Raw genomic sequence first — 19,668 nt, forward strand, 5'->3', positions numbered from 1 at the left:
TGGCAGGAGTTTTGACGCTTTGACGTCCCCTGTCTCTACGGAGCTGGAGACCACCCAGCGAAGCACAAGACTAGGCTGCTGGATCAGTCCAGCCCAACATCCTGTTCTCACAGTAGCCAGTTAGAAGCCTATGGGAAGCCTGCAATCAAGATTCAAACCCAAGACCCCTCTCCCCATCCTGGGGTTTCCAGTGTAGCAGGAACCCCCCCACCCCAATCATTCTGTTTGTATAAACTTCACACACACACACACACACACACACACACACACACACACACACAACATACGCCACATTTCTGTTATAAATTCATAGAAAATCAACCATACATCGGATTTGCACTGTTCCATTTTTATTTTACTCCATATGACAAGAACTAACAAAGGGAGGTGGCTTAGTCCTGGTCAGCCATAATCCCTTCACCGTCTCAGCACATCCACAGGAGCCCTGCCCATGCCAACCCTGATGATCCCAGACAGAAGACAATCAAGATCACAAAGAACTTGCATATGGGAGTGGATTCAGCCTGGACTGAAACAAAGGACAATGATCAGATCTTCCCTCTGGGGGCAGGAAACTGCAAACTCCCCTTTTGTCTCCTAGAAGTTCCTGGAAGGGGAGGGGGAAAGGAGGAACCAGCCAGGTGACAAGACACTCAGGTTACCACCAACTCCTCCCTCAGCCCCTCCTTTCTGTAATGTATGCGTGATGTTTCTGGGGGTGGGCTTGATCTAGAGGAGGGAATTTCAAAAGTTTTTATAAGACCTTGCACACTATTCTTCTGGGTCTTTCCTCTCTCCTGCAAGTGAGGGGAATACCCTGTTGCAACAGTTCAATAAAGGCCAAGCCTACAGGCTGCTGTTTTGCTCCAAGTTATCCTGGTTGGTGTCTTTGTTTGTCCAAGGGAGCCCTCGGATTTTTCCTGTAACACCAGCAACTGGCATTCAGAAGCATCACTGTGGATGGCAGAGCAGAGCCATTGTGGCTAGTTGTTGTTGTTGTTGTTTAGTCGTTTAGTCGTGTCCGCCTCTTTGTGACCCCCTGGACCAGAGCACGCCGGGCACTCCTGTCTTCCACTGCCTCCTGCAGTTTGTTCAGACTCATGTTTGTCGCTTCGAGAACACTGTCCCACCATCTCATCTTCTGTCGTCCCCTTCTCCTTGTGCCCTCCATCTTTCCCAACATCAAGGTCTTTTCCAGGGAGTCTTCTCTTCTCATGAGGTGGCCAAAGTCTTGGAGCCTCAGCTTTAGGATCTGTCCTTCCAGTGAGCACTCAGGGCTGATTTCCTTCAGAATGGAGAGGTTTGATCTTCTTACAGTCCATGGGACTTTCAAGACTCTCCTCCAGCACCAGAATTCAAAAGCATCCATTCTTCAACGATCAGCCTTCTTTATGGTCCAGCCTTCTTTATGGGAAAACCATACCTTTAACTATACGGACCTTTTTGATAAACCCTCTCCTCCTCCATGAATTTCTCTAATCTACTTTTAAAGCCGTCCAGGTTGGTGGTTCATCCCTGTTATTTTCTACATTTCTCAGATATAGCAACTGAAAATAATATTAATAATAATTATGTGTGTTGAATCAAATTAAAAACTCTAAGGCAGCCTATAATCAGATGATTCCTCACCCAAGTGTGAGCAGATCAACGTGTACCTTGAGCTTTTTTGTGCGTTTTCAATTTGGAAGTGAGCCTATTACCTTTTATATGCGCTTAAAGGGGGAGATGAGATCTTCTTAAAGGCATCACTATTGATTTGCGAGTAGGGACCACTCCCACTACTGAAACTTATATTGGTATATTTAATAACAAGAACTCCAACTGATTTAATGTTATCTCTGTTCCAAAGGTAGGGTCCCTTCCACAGCGCCCCCGTCCAGGATCCCCGTCCAGGTATATCTCCCATGGCCGGGGGTGGGGTGGGGGGGCTGCCTTTGATGTCAGGAGAAGGGAAACGCCACCGCTTGCAGAAATCTAAACAGGAAGCCAGCTAGGCAGAGACACGACCCAAGACATGTCACTGTCAGAGGCAGGAAATCAAAGCTCTCCCCTATTGATTCACAGAGAGCACCACCTACTTGCTTAGGAAATCGCCCAGAAAAAGCCTGATCAAAGCGGACGGGGTCAGTGCAAGGGCCAGGCGGGTCCGTGGGCCTCGCACAAGAGACTTTTTCCTCCGCGCATTGGCCTAATCCTCTTTTAAAGCTATCTAGGTGGTCATTACTGTGGCAGGGAGTTCCATAGGCTAACTGTGCTGCACGAAGGACTTCCTTTTTTAACTTCCATATTGAGGTTCACTGGAGTTCTAATGTTATGAGAAAAGGGCACAGGCTCCCCCCCTTTTTTTCTCTCCTTGCCGTGCTTAACGCTTTTATCATGCAGTCTCTTTTCTCTAAACTAAACTTTTTAGGAAGATTCTCCGCTCTGGGATCCCACAGCTAATTCTCCCCTGGTCTCCTCCTTAGCCAGCTAGCCCTGGTGATCATCTAATGTTTATTGGATGGATTTCCCACCCTAAATTTATTTTTGAATTCTGAATTTATTGTTATTCACGTTTTATACTGTGTTTTTTGTTGCATCAATGAAGTGTTTTAAATTTGTTGTTAGCCGCCCTGAGCCCGGTTTTCTGAACCGGGAAGGGCGGGGTACAAATAAAAATTTATTATTATTAAACTAAACATCCCCAAAGGCTGCAATCTTTCTTCATATGGGGGGGTTACCCTCTTGATCGTTCTGCTTGCCCCTTTCTGAACTTTTTCCAGCTCCATTCTGAGGCGAGGCAACCAGAACTGGACACAGTTATCCCAGGCGCACCACAAGATTTGAAGAATGTCTTCATGATCCGGCCTGTTTTATTTTAAATCCCTTTCCTAATGATCTCTAGCATGGAATTTCCTCAAAAGCCCCAAACATAATGAATGCTTAGGGCGCCTTTGTGTTCCCTGAAAACGAGGCCGGATCTGCACAGAGCCCAATTCAACGCAAAAAAATCCTTTGGAGCTCTCGCGACCAGAGATCTGTAGCCCCAGAGGCTTTTCTATTAGGAATTGTAGGTCCCAAAATTCCTAGGCAGCAGAAGAGAACTTTTTATAGCCAACTTCCTGTCCAACCCCCTCTCCCCCCCCCAAATCCTCCCATCCTGGGAGGGCACTGGAGGTGAAAATACTAGAATACTATCACTGGTTCAAATGTGTTTCCCACTTGTAAGAGCTCAGTCTTTCGGTGTGGTGGAACCTCCCCTCTGGAACTCCCTGCCTCATGACACCCGGCTGGCTCCGTCACTTTTCGGCGCCTGCTAAAAACCATTTCCCTTAGACAAGCCCACCCGGATGTTTAGCATGCCGGTGCGTTTTTAGTTTATTGCTGGTTTTTAATTTTTTTCCTCACAGTTTTAACAGCTGACAATCTCACTGTTTTGCTCTTTTGATAAACCACGTCGAGGTTTTCTACAACGAAGTGATCTATATACATTTTATATATATCGTATTTTTTGTTCTATAAGACTCACTTTTTCCCTCCTAAAAAGTAAGGGGAAATGTGTGTGCGTCTTATGGAGCGAATGCAGGCTGCGCAGCTATCCCAGAAGCCAGAACAGCAAGAGGGATCGCTGCTTTCACTGTACAGCGATCCCTCTTGCTGTTCTGGCTTCTGAGATTCAGAATATTTTTTTCCTTGTTTTCCTCCTCCAAAAACTAGGTGCATCTTGTGGTCTGGTGCATCTTATAGAGCGAAAAATATGGTAGATTAAACTGTATTTTGAATATGTGTGTGATTCGTTGTGGCTGTTTTGAATATGATTGCACTCTTACCTTCTTTGGTGTGTCATGCAAACCGCTATCCGGGGGGAACTGCTGATCTAGAGGGTTCGGGTGACATTTGCTCACCGGAAGCTGAAGTTCTGAAACGGGAAGCAGGGCCCCAGTTCCTCTGCCGTTTCTGGAAGTGGCCTCTGCGGCGGCAGAACCAAACTCACTTTTTTTGGAGTGGGGTATTGCATTTTTCACCCCTCTCGTCTCTATTCTCAGGGTCTTTCCCATTTCCCCAGCTGCCCCTCCTCTGGACGGAGATTGCAGAAGGCAAGCACCCTGGGGCTTGGCAGGCGGGGGGGGGGGGAGCAGTTTCTGGGAGCCCCTCCCCAGAGCCGGGCCTCACCCACTGCCTGTTTTGCAAGGGTCTCCGCACACCTTGGTTGGCTGCAACCGGGATGCTCAGAGATGGGGCAGCCAACCTGGAGACACAGTGGGTTTCCAGTGTCAGTCAGTGAGTTCCATTGCACATAGCCAAAGGCTGCCGCAATGCACACAGAATCATTCAATATGCTGGATTAATACAAAAAACTTAAATACAGTCATAAGGTAAAGGTAAAGGGACCCCTGACCATTAGGTCCAGTCGTGGCCGACTCTGGGGTTGTGGCGCTCATCTCACTTTATTGGCCGAGGGAGTCGGCGTACAGCTTCCGTGTCATGTGGCCAGCATGACTAAGCCACTTCTGGCAAACCAGAGCAGCGCACAGAAACGCAGTTTACCTTCCCACCGGAGCGGTACCTATTTATCTACTTGCACTTTGACGTGTTTTTGAACTGCTAGGTTGGCAGGAGCAGGGACCGAACAACGGGAGCTCACCCCGTCGCGGGGATTCGAACTGCCGACCTTCTGATCGGCAAGTCCTAGGCTCTGTGGTTTAACCCTCAGCACCACCCGTGTCCCAAAATACAGTCATACCTCGGGTTAAATATGCTTTGTGGTGAATATTTTCAGGTTGCGCTCCGCGGCCACCCGGAAGTAACAGAGCTAAATGAAACCTTCAACCTAGGTTATGGGTGCAACAATGAAATGTCTAGGTGCACTTTTTATAGCAAGAATACAAAGCTGAAAATGAATGAACTGCAGCTAAAATATTATGTTCATTTCCCCTGCCCACCCCCCTAATATTCTTAAGAGGGTCTCTTCTCCAGTCTTCAGAGAGTAGCTGGAAGTGGGGAGGCAGAAAAAGGTCCTCTTTTCCTTCCACTCTGCAGTTTTACTCTGAAATCTTAGGTGCTGTATTGCACCCAGAGCTCAAAAACTGCCCAGGCTAATGAATCGCCTTGTTGCAAAACGCGCCTAGAACAATGGGAGTTTTGAACGCTGAACTCTGGGCTCAGCCCTCTGCTGCAAAGCAAGGGCAGAAGAGTTTCTCGAGTTGCAATTCTGGTGAGGAAACGTTTCGTTGGAGCAAGCGAAAAGGACCGAGGGAGTGGAGCAATTCCCCCTGTGAGGAAAGGTTGCAGCACTTTTAAAACGTGTCAGTTTCAAGAAAAGGCGAGGAAGAGAAGCAACGCGATACAGTGGTGCCTCGCAAGACGAAAAGAATACGTTCCGCGAGTGTCTTCGCCTTGCGGTTTTTTCGTCTTGCGAAGCAAGCCCATTAGCGGCTTAGCGGCTTAGCGCTATTAGCGGCTTAGCGGATCAGCTGATAAGTGGCTTAGCGGCTTGGGGAAAAGGGGGGGAGAGGAAAAAAACCCCACAGGAACTCACAAGACATTTTCGTCTTGCGAAGCAAGCCCATAGGAAATTCGTTTTGCGAAGCACCTCCAAAACGGAAAAGCCTTTCGTCTAGCGGGTTTTCCGTCTTGCGAGGCATTCGTCTTGAGGGGCACCACTGTAGTAAAATCACACATGGCACACAGAAAGCAGAGAAGAGTCCATGGAATCCATGGGGCTCACTCCCCAAGAACAGGAGGGGAGGCAGTGATGGCGACCAACCTGGGTCACCTTCACAGAAAATTCATTGTATTTACCGAAGAGATTAAAACTATGGATGTCTGCCACTCTGGGCGGCTTCCAACAAGGATTAAAAACACATTAAATTTCACACATTAAAAGCTTCCCTGAACAGGGCTGCCTTCAGATGGCAGTTCTCTAGTTGTTGTTCTCTTTGACCTCTGGTGGGAGGGCATTGCACAGGGCGGGTGCCACTACCGAGAAGGCCCTCTGCCTGGTACCCTGTGACCTCACTTCTCACATTGAGTGAACCTCCAGAAGGCCCTTAGAGCTGGACCTCAGTGCTGGGCAGAATGATAGGGGTGGAGACGCTCAGGTATATGAAGCCGTTTAGGGCTTTCAAAGTCAGCACCAACACTTTGAATTGTGCTCGGAAATGTACTGGGAGCCAACAAGTCCAGTGTTATGTGGCCTCGGCAGCCGCCTCCAGTCACCAGTCTGGCTGCCGCATTCTGGATTAATGGCTGTTTCTGAATCACCTTCAAAGGTAGCCCCACGTAGAGCGCATTGCAGTGGTCCAAGCGAGAGATATCCAGAGCATGCACCACTCTGGTGAGACACTCTGCGGGCAGGGAGGGTCTCAGTCTGCGTACCAGATGGAGCTGATAAACAGCAGCCCTGGACACAGAATTGACCTGTGCCTCCATGGACAGAGTAGATGGGCCGTTGGCCTGATCCTGCAGACTCTTCTTAGGCTCATGACGCAAAGAGGGCATTTTGAGAGGGACACCACTAGCGCTCGAACCTTTGATGCTGGCAAGAGATGAAGTGAGGCAGCTGGGCCAACAGGTGAGCTGGGAAATCCAAGCTCACCTGTCACACCTGATAACAGGTGCCCCATGAATCACGGAACTGTAGGGTTGGAAGGGACCCGGGTCCAAGGATGATCTGGTCCAACCCTCTGGAATCCAGGAATTCTTTGCCCAATGTGCGGCTCAAACCCCTGACCCTGAGGTGCAAAGTCTCATGCTCTACCACCTGAACCACTCTGGAAGAAGGGCAGGCGACGCTCTGTCAATCACACGCCACAGCCTGTTTGCAGTGGTGGGGTCGGTTATTCCTTTCCATCACTTCCTGGCTCTGCTTCTCGGTTGATGTTGCATTAGGCAAATCCAGCCATTTGCATGTAACAGCTGCTTTTGCATGCCAGGTATAATGGGAGATGAACCTGTACACCTGAAGGAGCGTCTCCACCCCCATCGTTCTGCCCGGACGCTGAGATCCAGCGCCGAGGGCCTTCTGGCGATTCCCTCATTGCGAGAAGTGAGGTTACAGGGAACCAGGCAGAGGGCCTTCTCGGTGGTGGCGCCCGCCCTGTGGAAAACCCTCCCTTCTGACGTGAAGGAAATAAGCAGCTATCTTATCTTTAAAAGACATCTGACAGCAGCCCTGTTTAGGGAAGTTTTAAGTATTTAATGCTGTATTGTTTTTAACACTCGATTGGGAGCCGCCCAGAGTGGCTGGGGAAACTCAGCCAGAGGGGCGGGGTATAAATAATAAATTATTATTATATTGTTATTATTATGAACTGCCCTGAGAGATTTGGAATTAAAGGCGGAATTAGCAAGGGAGGCAAAGTGGAGGTTGCAGTGGGAATAGTCTCTCTTCTCCCTAGAAAAGACTTTTGGCCCAGGGACTCAAAAGGTGTCCCTTTGGCTTTCTGATTGCTGAGGAGCTCTGTGGGGCTCAGAAGCTTGCGGTTTCTCCGGAAGAGGAAGCCGGTTCCCTCGCACGGACTGCTTTGCATATCTCTGCATGCCACCCCTGCAGCGAACAAAGGATGGTTGATCTGGATGTTGGGCAAAAGGCCAAGGGAGGCAGCCAGGAAAAGGAACAGCCAATGCAAATTCTTAGCGAGGGGGGTGGAATTTGGCTAAGGCAGGATTTGAACACGAAGCCAACCAATTTGCACTTCCCAAAACGTATGAAAATGCCAACTGAAACACAGCCGTCCTTCGAAATTCCCTCTCCTCCAAATTTTGCAATGCAGTCCTCCAAACGTGTACAAAATTCAAGCAACAAGAAAAACCATGTACAGAAATGGATTAATATTCGTAGAAACTGCTTGCGAGAGGGGACTGCGGGGTCTCCATCAGCTCAGCTGACCGACCAGCGACTCTCCTCCCTTTGAAATCTTTTCATTCCAGCTTTTCCTTACAAGAACTCTGCAAATGAGAATCAGTGCCCAAGTTTGTTTTTCCTCCTCCCTCCCAACCCCTTTTCCTTTTGTGTCGTGTCTTTTAAACTGCTCCGTCTGGCGTAGGAAAAGAAATTCTGCACAGCACTAGATGGAGGAGCCTTTTAAAGAAAAGAAAGAAACCTTTTTCTTTTTTTATCTTTCCTTTCCAGAGAGGAAAAGCCTTCTCTGAAGGCCACCGATGGATTTCATCGCTTCCCCACAGAGCAATTACCGTATTTTTCGCTCTATAAGACGCACCAGACCACAAGACGCACCTAGTTTTTGGAGGAGGAAAACAAGAAAAAAAGTATTCTGAATCTCAGAAGCCAGAACAGCAAGAGGGATCGCTGCGCAGTGAAAGCAGCGATCCCTGTTGCTGTTCTGGCTTCTGGGATAGCTGCGCAGCCTGCATTCGCTCCATAAGACGCACACACATTTCCCCTGACTTTTTAGGAGGGAAAAAGTGAGTCTTACAGAGCAAAAAATACGGTAATTCTCGTTTTGTACCAGCCTCGCTGTTGCCTTAATGTCATGCGGCTTAGGCACCTCAAGGGGGGTGCGAGAGAGTTTAACAACAAAAGCGGGGAACAGGAAACAGGAAGCCGACACCCAAAGGAGCTGGCTTGCGTCAGGGCGAAAGAGAGTAGAGCCATAGGCAGAGAACATCCATTGCTCTGAAAGAGGATTAGACAAGCTCAAGGGGAAGGAGAGGGCGAATCGTGGCCATTTGCCACAACAGCTTTTCTGGCTGGAGGCAGCTACCCTTCTGAATACCACTTGCAGGATCCTGCCAGCGATTTTCCCACGAGGGCATCGAGTTGGCACCTGTGAGAACAGGATGCTGCCCAAAATAAGCCACTGTCCTGATGCCCCAGGCACTTCTCATGCGCCTATGGAGCCTCCAGGGCCAGTGGCAGTCTATCTCGACTCTGAGGTTCCCAGGGGTATCCGGACGCTGTGAGAACAGGATGCTGGGCCAGGTGGGGAGGGGGCCCTTTGGACGGATCCAGCAGAGCCCTAGCAAGGTTCTGGCCCACCTCACTCAGCCCAGGCCTGGCAGCTCTGCCTCTATCCTGAGCTGCCGACACTAGGCTTTGGGGGGAGAAATAATAATAATAATAATAATAGTAATAATAATAATAATATTTTATTTATACTCTGCCCTTCCCGGTTCAGAAACCGGGCTCAGGGCGGCTAACAACAAACTTAAAACACTTAATTATAAAAGCAGCATAAAATACAGTGTAAAAACATGAATAACAATAAAAATCAAAAATCAAAATTTAGGGGAAATAAGCATTAGATAATCCGGCTGAATTGGTCCTACTTGGGCCAGCGAGGAGGCCGGGGGAGAATTAGCTGTGGGGTCTCAGAGCGGGTGATCTTCATAAAAGGGGAGGGGGAGGGGAGAGAAGGGAAATAAAAGATCAGGCTGAATTCAAATTAAAGGCCAGGAGGAAGAGCTCTGTCTTACAGGCCCAATGGAAGGAGGTTAAATCCTGCAGGGCCCTAGTCTCCTGGGACAGAGCATTCCACCAGGTCGGAGCCATCACTGAGAAGGTCCACCAGGGCCAGGGCCTTCTCAGTGATGGCTCCGACCTGGTGGAATGCTCTGACTTCCTTAGGGCCTTAGAGAAAGCAAGCTGTGGGGGCTGTGGGCGACTCTCTCGTTACTGACCGGGCAACAGGTCAGCAAAGGAGATTGCGGGCTGGGCGGGAGCCTCGTCTCCCGGGCACCGGCCTCCCATCCAGGAAGGAAAAGGGCCTCATCCATGACTCACCGGAGAGGGAAGGAATCAAGGCATCACTTGCTTCCCACCCTCCAACCAGCCGGTGAACCTCCCTCTGCAGGGCTGGGGTTTGCCAGCAAAGGGGGTTTCTGCCCATTGCCCCACACACTGGGGGAGAGCTGGCGTCAGCAAGCACCTCTTCAAAAGTTTGTAGGCCTGGGATGAAGCTGAAGGATGGAGAAAAGAAAGGACTTCGGTGCGTCGTTAGGCTGTGGAACTCCCTGCCACCAGCTCAGACAGCTTTGAAAGAGGATTAGACAGATTCAGGGAGGAGGAGAGGGCTGGGGGCAGCTACTCTGCTCTGCTTCTGAACACCAGTTGCTGGAAAATGCAGGAGGAGAGAGCTGCTCTCGCACTTGGGTCCCACTTGTGGGTTTCTCACCAGTGTCTGGTTGGCCACTGGGAGAAGAGGATGCTGGCTGTGATTGATGTTTGGCCTGATCCAGTAGACTTTCCTTAGGTTCTGATGATTGTCCCGCCTTTAAGGGGAGAAAACCAGTGGACTTGCATTTATTCCTAGATTGAAGCAGGTTGGGCTAAATGACCCTCAGGGTCCCTTCCAACTCCAACTCAGGATCTGATTTCTTTCCACAGGGCCTGTAGGACAGAGTTGTTCCGCCTGGCCTTTGGCTTGGAATCAACTTGATCCCCTTCCCCTCTTTTTTTTTTTCCTTTTTCCTTCTGTGACGGAACTCCTATTTGGGGACTTCCCTGGTTTTTTTCTGGCCCAGGCCCTCTTCTGGTGAAGACTTGACGTTTTTATCCCCTAAAAAGTTTTAGATTGAGTTTCCACTGAAATGAGGCTGCATTTTAATGTTTTAATGTTGCATTTTAATCTTGTTTTTTAAGCTGTATTTCATCCAAAAAAAAAAATTATACTTGGTGTTAGCTGCCCTGAGGCCCGGTTATTATTATTATTATTATTATTATTATTATTATTATTATTATTACAATTCTATGATTCTGTGACTTGGAATTGGGCTCTGCCAGAGATGCGTCAGTAAGTTCACAGAGGCTCAGCAGGCAGAGAACAGGAAATGTGCGCTATAATATGAAGCCAAACGACCCAGTGACTGCCTGGGCTTTGCTTCTGGCTTCCAGGCAACCAGACGCACTCTTCGGATCAGCCGAGATCCTCCTACAACCCACGGCTTCTACTGCCCAGCCAGCTCACAAGTGGAACGAAGCAAGCGATTCCCACCAAGGAGGAGCCCAGACACAACACACGCTGCAATTCAATAAACCAAGAACTGAGAACCAGGTCAAGTCCGAAGCAAAAGCGTTTAATCCCTGGGCGAGGGCTCAAACACACGCAGAGCGCATGATGCGCAGAGAAGGCCGAGGAACAGGTGACAGCGGCTCAAGGAGCTACCAAGCACGGGGAGAGCATCTACCCATTTTACAGACGGCAGCTAGGAAGACCGAGAGGGCGCTCAAATGCACCGCGAGACACTCATGGTACAACCAAGGGCAGAGACCCCTAGGAAGAGGTGAAGGCAAGAGCACTAGGGGCAAAGGGAAAGGTAAAGGGACCCCTGACCCATTACGGACGACTCTGGGGTTGCGGCGCTCATCTCGCTTTACTGGCCAAGGGAGCCGACGTACAGCTTACAGGTCATGTGGCCAGCATGACTAAGCCGCTTCTGGCGAACCAGAGCACGGAAACGCCATTTACCTTCCCACCTGAGTGGTACCTATTTATCTACTTGCACTTTGACATGCTTTAGAACTGCTAGGTTGGCAGGAGCAGGGACCGAGAAATGGGAGCTCACTCCATCGCGGGGATTTGAACCGCCAACCTTCTGATCGGCAAGCCCTAGGCTCTGTGGTTTAACCCACAGCGCCACCCGCGTCCCTGTTAGGGGCACAGGAGGCGGGTTTAATTCAATTCAACAACCCTTTGAATTCCCAAGCAATCGATCGTTCAAGTCAGGTCTCCCGTTCAATGGGCATTTTCACATTTCTTTATCTTTTTTAATGACAGCACACTTTTCCTCCGAGGAGCTCAAGACGGTGCGCATCGTTCTCACTAACAACCCTATGAGGTAGGTTAGGCTGAGTGACAGCGACTGGCCCCCAAAGGTCACCCCATGAACTTCAAGGGCCGAGTGGGGATTCGAACCCTGGGCTCCCGGCACTCAAACCACTATGCCACGTTGCCTCCTACACCACACGCGGTTTCCAGAACAACATTGACTGTTTGACCTAAACACTAGAGCAAGGGTTGCCCAACTTTTTTGGGGGGGATAGGTCTGGGGACGTAATACTTGCAAAGCAGGAAATGCACCCACAACTCTGCGCACAGGTCAGCCATGCGCACTCGCTCCCGTCAGCACATAGGCTTGGAAAGAGGGTTTGTTCCCCTTCCTTTCTGGAAGATGCAACTGCAACCTCCCTCTGGCCACAGTTAAGTTACTTTTGGGGGGCAGCTGCAAGAGCCAAAGAACCCCTTTGTGGGCACCCATGGGTGTTGCGCTGGCAACAAGGACACTAAAAGCAAGCTACCGTATTTTTTGCTCTATAAGACTCACTTTTCCCCTCCTAAAAAGTCAGGGGAAATGTGTGTGCGTCTTATGGAGCGAATGCAGGCTGCGCAGCTATCCCAGAAGCCAGAACAGCAAGAGGGATTGCTGCTTTCACTGCACAGTGATCCCTCTTGCTGTTCTGGCTTCTGAGATTCAGAATATTTTTTTTCTTGTTTTCCTCCGCCAAAAACTAGGTGCGTCTTGTAGTCTAGTGCATCTTATAGAGCGAAAAATACGGTAAGTGGCGATTGCAAATGCAATCCCGCTGCCAGCTCATGGGAGCAGGTGCCGTGGATCTCTACGGGGCTTGCTTTTAAGGAGACCTGGCTAAGACTGCAAGGCAGAGAATTGCGCTGTGGAGGAGGCGGGCTCTCTCACGGCTTTGCCGTAAGCTCCAGCCGCGGCCCCAATCCCACGCTAGGAGCATTCGCAAACAATTACCGTAGCTATCGCCAGCCTAGTCAGAGATGATGGGAGAAGACTCGAGGAAGCCATTGGTGAAAAGAACATCAGAATAGAGACTTTTACCGTATGTGGTGGGCTTGTGATAAAGTTAAGAACTTTTGGGAGTTAATTTAACTTAAGAAAATATTTAAATACACTTTCCCCCAAAAAACCAGAAGCCTTCTTGTTGGGTTTGACGGGGAAGGAAACTAAGAAAGTGGACCACAGACTCTTTATGCATGCCACAACTGCAGCAAGTAATCTGCTTGCCCAAAACTGGAAATTGAAAGAAGTTCCCACCATTGCGGAGTGGCAGACAAAAACGATGAGTTATGTAGAGCGAGCCAAACTGACGGGAAGAATTCGTGACCAGGACGTTCAGAGGTTTCGAGAAAGTTGTTATGGTATATATAAAAGACAATTGTAAAACTTTAAAAATACCAGCAGGACTGAAATAGCTCTTACAACGTATGGCAGATTTAAGGTTAAATAAATAGAATACACGGTACAGTGGTGCCCCGCAAGACGAACGCCTCGCAAGATGGAAAACCCGCTAGACGAAAGGGTTTTCCGTTTTGGAGGCGCTTCGCAAAACGAATTTCCCTATGGGGTTGCTTCGCAAGACGAAAATGTCTTGCGAGTTCCTGCGGGTTTTTTTCTCTTTCCCCCCTTTTCCTAAGCCGCTAAGCCGCTTATCAGCTGATCTGCTAAGCTGTCAATGGGCTTGCTTCGCAAGACGAAAAAACCGCTATACAAAGAGCCTCACGGAACGAATTAATTTCGTCTTGCGAGGCACCACTGTATAAGAAAACAAGGGATACTCGCTGAAGGGATGGAGGGAAGTTGCAAGCTCTGCAGAGCTGAAGTATTTCTGTGATTTACTGTGTTGCATTGTAAAAGTAATAAGGAAAATAATAAAAAATTATTTGAAAGAAAAGAAAAAGAACATCGGAATAGGACCACTGTGGGATCAAGCCAATCCAGCATCCTCGTCTCCCAGTGGCCAACCAGGTACCCCAGTGGGAAGCCCAAACGCAGGATCCGAGCGCGAGAATAACACCCTCTTGCTGTTTCCATCAACTGGGATTCAGAAGTTACCTCTAACTGTGAAGGCAGAGGACAGCCATTCTGCCTAAGTCACCAATGACAGCCGTCTCCTCCTAAGTTCATTTATCCAATCCCCTTTAAAAGCCTCCCAAATTGGCAGCTATCACAGTCTTCTATGGGAGGGAGTTCCATAGTTTAAGCCTGTTCCGGATGAAGGACGCCTGCTTCTTGGGAGAAAAGCAATGACAAACCTAGACAGCATCTTAAAAAGGAGAGACATCACCTTGCCAACAAAGGTCCGTATAGTTAAAGCTCTGGTTTTCCCAGTAGTGATGTATGGAAGTGAGAGCTGGACCATAAAGAAGGTTGATCGCCAAAGAATTGATGCTTTTGAATTCTGGTGCTGGAGGAGACTCTTGAGAGTCCCATGGACTGCAAGAAGATCAAACCGATCCATTCTTAAGGAAATTAGCCCTGAGTGCTCACTGGAAGGACAGATCCTGAAGCTGAGGCTCCAAGACTTTGGCCACCTCATGAGAAGAGAAGACTCCCTGGAAAAGACCCTGATGTTGGGAAAGATGGAGGGCACAAGGAGAAGGGGACGATGGAGGACGAGATGGTGGGACAGTGTTCTCGAAGCTACCAGCATGAGTTTGACAAATTGTGGGAGGCAGTAGAAGACAGGAGTGCCTGGCGTGCTCTGGTCCAGGGGGTCACGAAGAGGCGGACAACACTAAACGACTAAACAACAACAAAAGATGAAAGAGGACTTTCTTTTCTCTGCCCTCATCTACCCAGAGCAGCTGGGCTTCATGTTCAATGTTCAAGATTCTAGGGATTGGACCCTGCCAAGGTTTGAGCCCTGCTCCCACGAGATCTTTCCCAAACAAGGAACCCCAACAGAGGCCTCCGCAGCAGAAGGAAGCCGCCCTGTGGCTTATGGCACTGCGAAATCCGCTCCGAGCAGAAGGCCTGCCCTTCCTCCACCTCGCAGGTTCCTGTTTTCCCTCCCCGGGGCTCTTTCGTCAGCCTCGAGCCGCAGCCCTTCGCTTCCCCGTCTCCGGGAAGCTCCTCCTCGCGAGCGCCTGGGCGCGGCGGAAATCCCAGCCAAACTGCCTGCCTCTCCTGCCCTGGCGCAAAACTGGACTGCAAACGTTCCGTTGTCCCCGAGTCTGCTGGGCTGCTCAGCTCCTGAATGAACGTGGCACCTGGCAGCGCCACTAACTGCTGGCGCCAGAGGCTTCGAGTGCAATGCACACAGAGTATTCTGGGATGACGCCCTCCACCCCGAAAAGCTTGGCTATTCAACTTTGGGGTCTAATGGAGAGGGGATGAGTTTTGAGGACCTGGGAGAATCCCCTAGCGAGAGTCTTCACAGACTCGGATGCAGAGGGCTCGTGTTCGAATCCTACTTGCAGGTTTCCCAGAAGAGGCCTCCGGTTGGCCCCTGTGAGAACAGGACGCTGGACCAGATGGGACCCTGGCCAGATCCAGGAGGCCTTATATTCTTACATTCTTGCGCTCAGGTCCTGCAAGAAGGTTTCTCACGGGGCTTTTATCCCTCTGTCCCAACCCTGGAACTTGTCTGCTGAATGTCGGAAGATATTGAGGACCGATTTAAAAAAGGACCCAGCGGCCCAGGGTTCTAGGGCGGCAAGAGGGAGGTTTTGCTCCCTCCCCCCCCCCCCACACGGCAAAGATGTTCCGAAATAAAGCCTTTTCCCCAGCCTAGGATTTAGTGCTCAAAGGGATGAGTGAAAAATCACTTGGACCTGTGTTTTCTAGCTACGAGGCGATCGGAAGTGCAAGTGAGCCCCAAGCCTCTCACGGCCATGAAGCATTGGGACCACCCCACCTGCCTGGGCTTTGCTTATTTCACAGAATCATCGAATTGTAGAGTTGGGACCCCACCTGGTCATCTAGCCCAACCCGCTGCAATGCAGCGTGGCCAAGGCCCAGCAGGGTCCAGAAGCTGGTGTGTCTATAGGAAGCTGGACTATTTGACCCCTGGTGTCCCTTCCAACTGCACAATCCTGTGATTCTCCCTCTTCCAGCTGGCAAGGGGAGCTTCACTCAGCAGCTCAGCACCAAATAAACCCCTAACAGAAATCTGATTCTTCTTGCTACCCAGACATTTTTGCAAAGGAGGGGTTCCTGGCCACTCGCATCCCGCACCTCCCTTCAATATGCAACGCTTATTTTGAAACGTTTCGCGGCTTGCCTTTATTCTCATTTTTCCGTATCCCTTTGGGCAAAACTAGCTGGCTGCAGAATCCTAACTGTGCCGATCCAAAATTGACAAGGCAGGGGGCTTCCTACTGGGTGAGGAGAGTCAGGATTGCAGCCTTAGAAAATTAGGCCCTTCCGGGGGCAGCAGCGAGAGAACCTGCCGTTTGGAGGTGGCCGGCAAACGAAGCTGCGGAGAGCTGTTCCAGATGCAATTTAGAAGACATCTGAAGGCAGTTTTTAATGTGCAACATTTTAATGTATTTTTAATCTTTGTTGGAAGCTGCCCAGAGTGGGGCGGGGTACAAATAAATTATTATTATTATTATTATTATTATTATTATTATTATTATTATTATTATTATTCCATGAGTCACATGGTCGGGGAAGGAGTGAATCCCTCCTGCCCTCTGTGGCATCAGCCAGGCCCAAGAGCGGCCGACTTCCTTAACAACCAAACAAACACACAGCTCCTCCAGGCGGGAGAGTCGTCGGATCGCAGCACATCTGGTTCCCATAAAAGCAGCCAGGACAACCCAAAGGACCCTCGCATCGCAGTGGAAAGAGGGGGTCATTTTGGGGGGCACACTTTTGTACTGGGATGCCTCTGTTTGTGCTCCTGGGAAAGAGAAATCAGGGCAAATAAAAGAAAAGGCACTTATTCACACAGCACATGGTTAACCTCTGGAACTGCCTGCCACAAGGGGCAGAGATGGCCACCAACTTAATTGGCTTTAGAAAAGGATTAGACAAATTCATGGAGGAGGAGTATTGATGGCTTCTGGCCAGGTTGGGACAGCAATGCTTCTGAGCACCTGTTGCCGAGAAACATTTATCTATTTTATCTTCTTATTTATAAATCTGTCTGTCTGTCTGTCTGTTACTAGATATTTATATTCCACCTTTTTCTCCCTGGTCCTAAAGGTAAAGGGACCCCTGACCATTAGGTCCAGTCGTGGCCGACTCTGGGGTTGAGTTGCTCATCTCACTTTATTGGCCGAGGGAGCCGGTGTACAGCTTCCGGGTCATGTGACCAGGAGGACTAAGCCGCTTCTGGCAAACCAGAGCAGCGCATGGAAACTCTGTTTACCTTCCCGCCGGAGCGGTACCTCTTTATCTACTTGTACTTTGACGTGCTTTCAAACTGCTAGGTGGGCAGGAGCAGGGACCGACCTTCTGATCGGCAAGTCCTAGGCTCAGTGGTTTAACCCACAGCGCCACCCGCGTCCCACTCCCTGGTCCTAGTCCTCATTTAATCCCCACAACAGCCCTGTGAGACAGGCAGGCAGGGCTGAGAAAGGCAGGGACCCAGGGTCCCGCCCTGCAAGAGTGATGCAAAGACCTGGTCGACACGCAGAGAAAGTCTCCACGTGCCAAGTTATCTCGGCTCGTGTCACCTAAGGCAGCCGGTGCCTGAGCTGAGCTGCATCGTCGCTGGCGAACTGCCCCGCAATAGTGAGATGTGCAAAACCGAAGCAGGCTTGCCCCATGCGGAATTGGGGATGTAGCGGAAGTCAGAACTGGGAAGTGCAAAACGTTATGCAGGCCTCAAAAAAACAACAACAGAGTGGCTGTCAAATGAGTTGGCCTGAAGGAGTCCACAGCCCATTTATAACTGGGGCTGAAAGTATGTTTTTGCAGGGTGCCAGCGAAGTAACCATGGGCAACCCAAGGAAGGGGGTCTTAAGATCTTGGGGGATATGAGAAGGGGGGGGGGTCTTCTCAGCGCATTGTCAGATTGTGCAAGGCGGTAAGTAACCAAACAATTAAACCCCCGTGTTGCAAACAAGTATCAATAATATCCAAGACAACACGACCGAGTACAACAATGCAATTTCGATACATTGAAGGGTATGAAATATATGAAATATGCACTCTCTGCAAAACCAAATAAATAGAAGTCTTAGAAATCTCTTGTGCACTCTTGATGGATTCTCTTGAAAACACAAAACCCAATAAACATAAAAGTCTCTGAAAGTCTTTGTAGACTATTCAAGTCTCTGAAAGAAGCAATGGGTCAGATTCTTATCTGGTGAAAACAAGCCGTAAAGATGGCGCAAGGCAGCAGAGGATGGGAGCCACCTGCCAGGGATGCCTGAGATTGCAGCGGGTGGGACTAGATGACCCTCAGAGGCCCCTTCCGACACTTATATGATTTTCTCCGAGTGGATAAAACAGCTCAGAACTGTCTCCCCGGGGCAGGAGGAGAGCCTGGGGCTGAGGCACACTTTCCACAGCGGTGTCTCAACCAGGGGGAAGTACAGAAAGGGAACTTTGGACCGTCGTCGATTGCGCCCAGTTCCTCATTGAAAGTGATGGGGAAACGGCAGAGGCTCACGGCTGAATCAGCATCCCAGGGGCCTGGGCAGCCTCCGCCAACCTGGCGCCCTCCGTCCCCCCACCAGCCCCAACTGGCAGGGGCAGATGTCAATCATCGAAGTCCAACCCAGGCCGTCTGGAGGGTGCTAGGACAGCAAAGGCTGGTGCAAAGGAAGTGACTTAAGTTTGCTTTTTTAAAAAAAGCAGGCGGGAGTAAACAGATTTCACAGAGGAGGAAAGATCTATCGCTACACATGATAGCTAAATGGAGCCTCCAGGCTCAGTGGCGCTCTACCTCTCCGGAACAGGACAAAGAACCGGGAACCAGAAGCAACCGAGGGCAGACATGAGGGTTTTGGGGTTTCATTTCCCCAGCAAAGCTGCCCCAAAGGAGGCGTTGCATTTTGTAGCACCGGCACGGGGTTGGGCCGGATGACCTCTGGGGGACCCTTTTCACGCCGTGAGTCAAGGCTTCCTACTGCTGCCACCAGCAGATTGCGAACTCTGTGACTCAAGGAGGTCCTTCCCAGCCGGGGTTTCCAAGCCGCTCACACGTCAACCGGCTGGAAAGTCCCTCCCATTGAGAACATCTCCGTCTGAAGTTGGAGGCCGGCTGGAGAAACTGAGGAAATGGCCCCCTTGGGAGGCTCCGGGAGGTTCTGGGCGTGAGAGGATCACGCAGCAGCTCGGATTGAGGCCACCACAGCGGATCCGGCCAAATCGAGCCAGTCTCAAGGTGTCCGTTCCTCTGCCCCTTCGGGACTCCCGTTCAGCCTCACATCCAGCCCAAATCTCACCATGGCTGCATGGTGGAACATCTGCCCTGCATGCAGAAGACCCCTTGGGGTCGCCAGCTGATTTGGGACTACAATTCCCATCATCCGTGACCACCGGCCCTGCCAGCTAAGGATGATGGGAGTTGTAGACCAACAACAACCGGAGAGCCAAGGTTGGGAAAACCCTGGCTTAGAGCATCAGACCAGGGCCGGGGAGAGACCAGAGTTCGAATCCCCCACTTGAGCTCACTCTGTGCCATCTTGGGCCAGCCACTCGCTGACCCTCACCCTGTCCTACCCCGCAGGGTTCTTGCAGGGATTAAATGCAAAGGGGGGGGGGAGCCCTGTAAAGCAACCTTGAGCTTTTTGGAGAAAAGATGGGCTATAAATGCATAAATAAATGCAATAAATAAAAAGTCAGTCGACTGCCCTGCACAGCAGCCTGAACCCCTGGCCAGCTGCTGCCAGTCCGTGCAGACATTACACAGCTCGAGGGAGCAATCCTCTCCCTCCTGCCAACGACCCCTAGATACGTCGCTGAAGCTTCTCCTCCATTCGGCTCCGCCAGAACCCATTCAAAAAATGCCGGGGAAGACAC

At 50.2% G+C, this 19,668-nt stretch overlaps 1 protein-coding gene across 2 annotated transcripts in view; it reads right to left on the bottom strand.

Annotated features, from left to right (window-relative positions):
• RHOG (ras homolog family member G) overlaps positions 1–19,668 on the bottom strand; it is a 35,948-nt gene that overhangs the window by 5,990 nt on the left and 10,290 nt on the right. The window lies entirely within an intron of this gene.

This window comes from Podarcis melisellensis (genome assembly GCF_964234715.1).
Source record: "Podarcis melisellensis genome assembly, chromosome: 4".
NCBI classification, from domain to species: Eukaryota; Metazoa; Chordata; class Lepidosauria; order Squamata; family Lacertidae; genus Podarcis; species Podarcis melisellensis.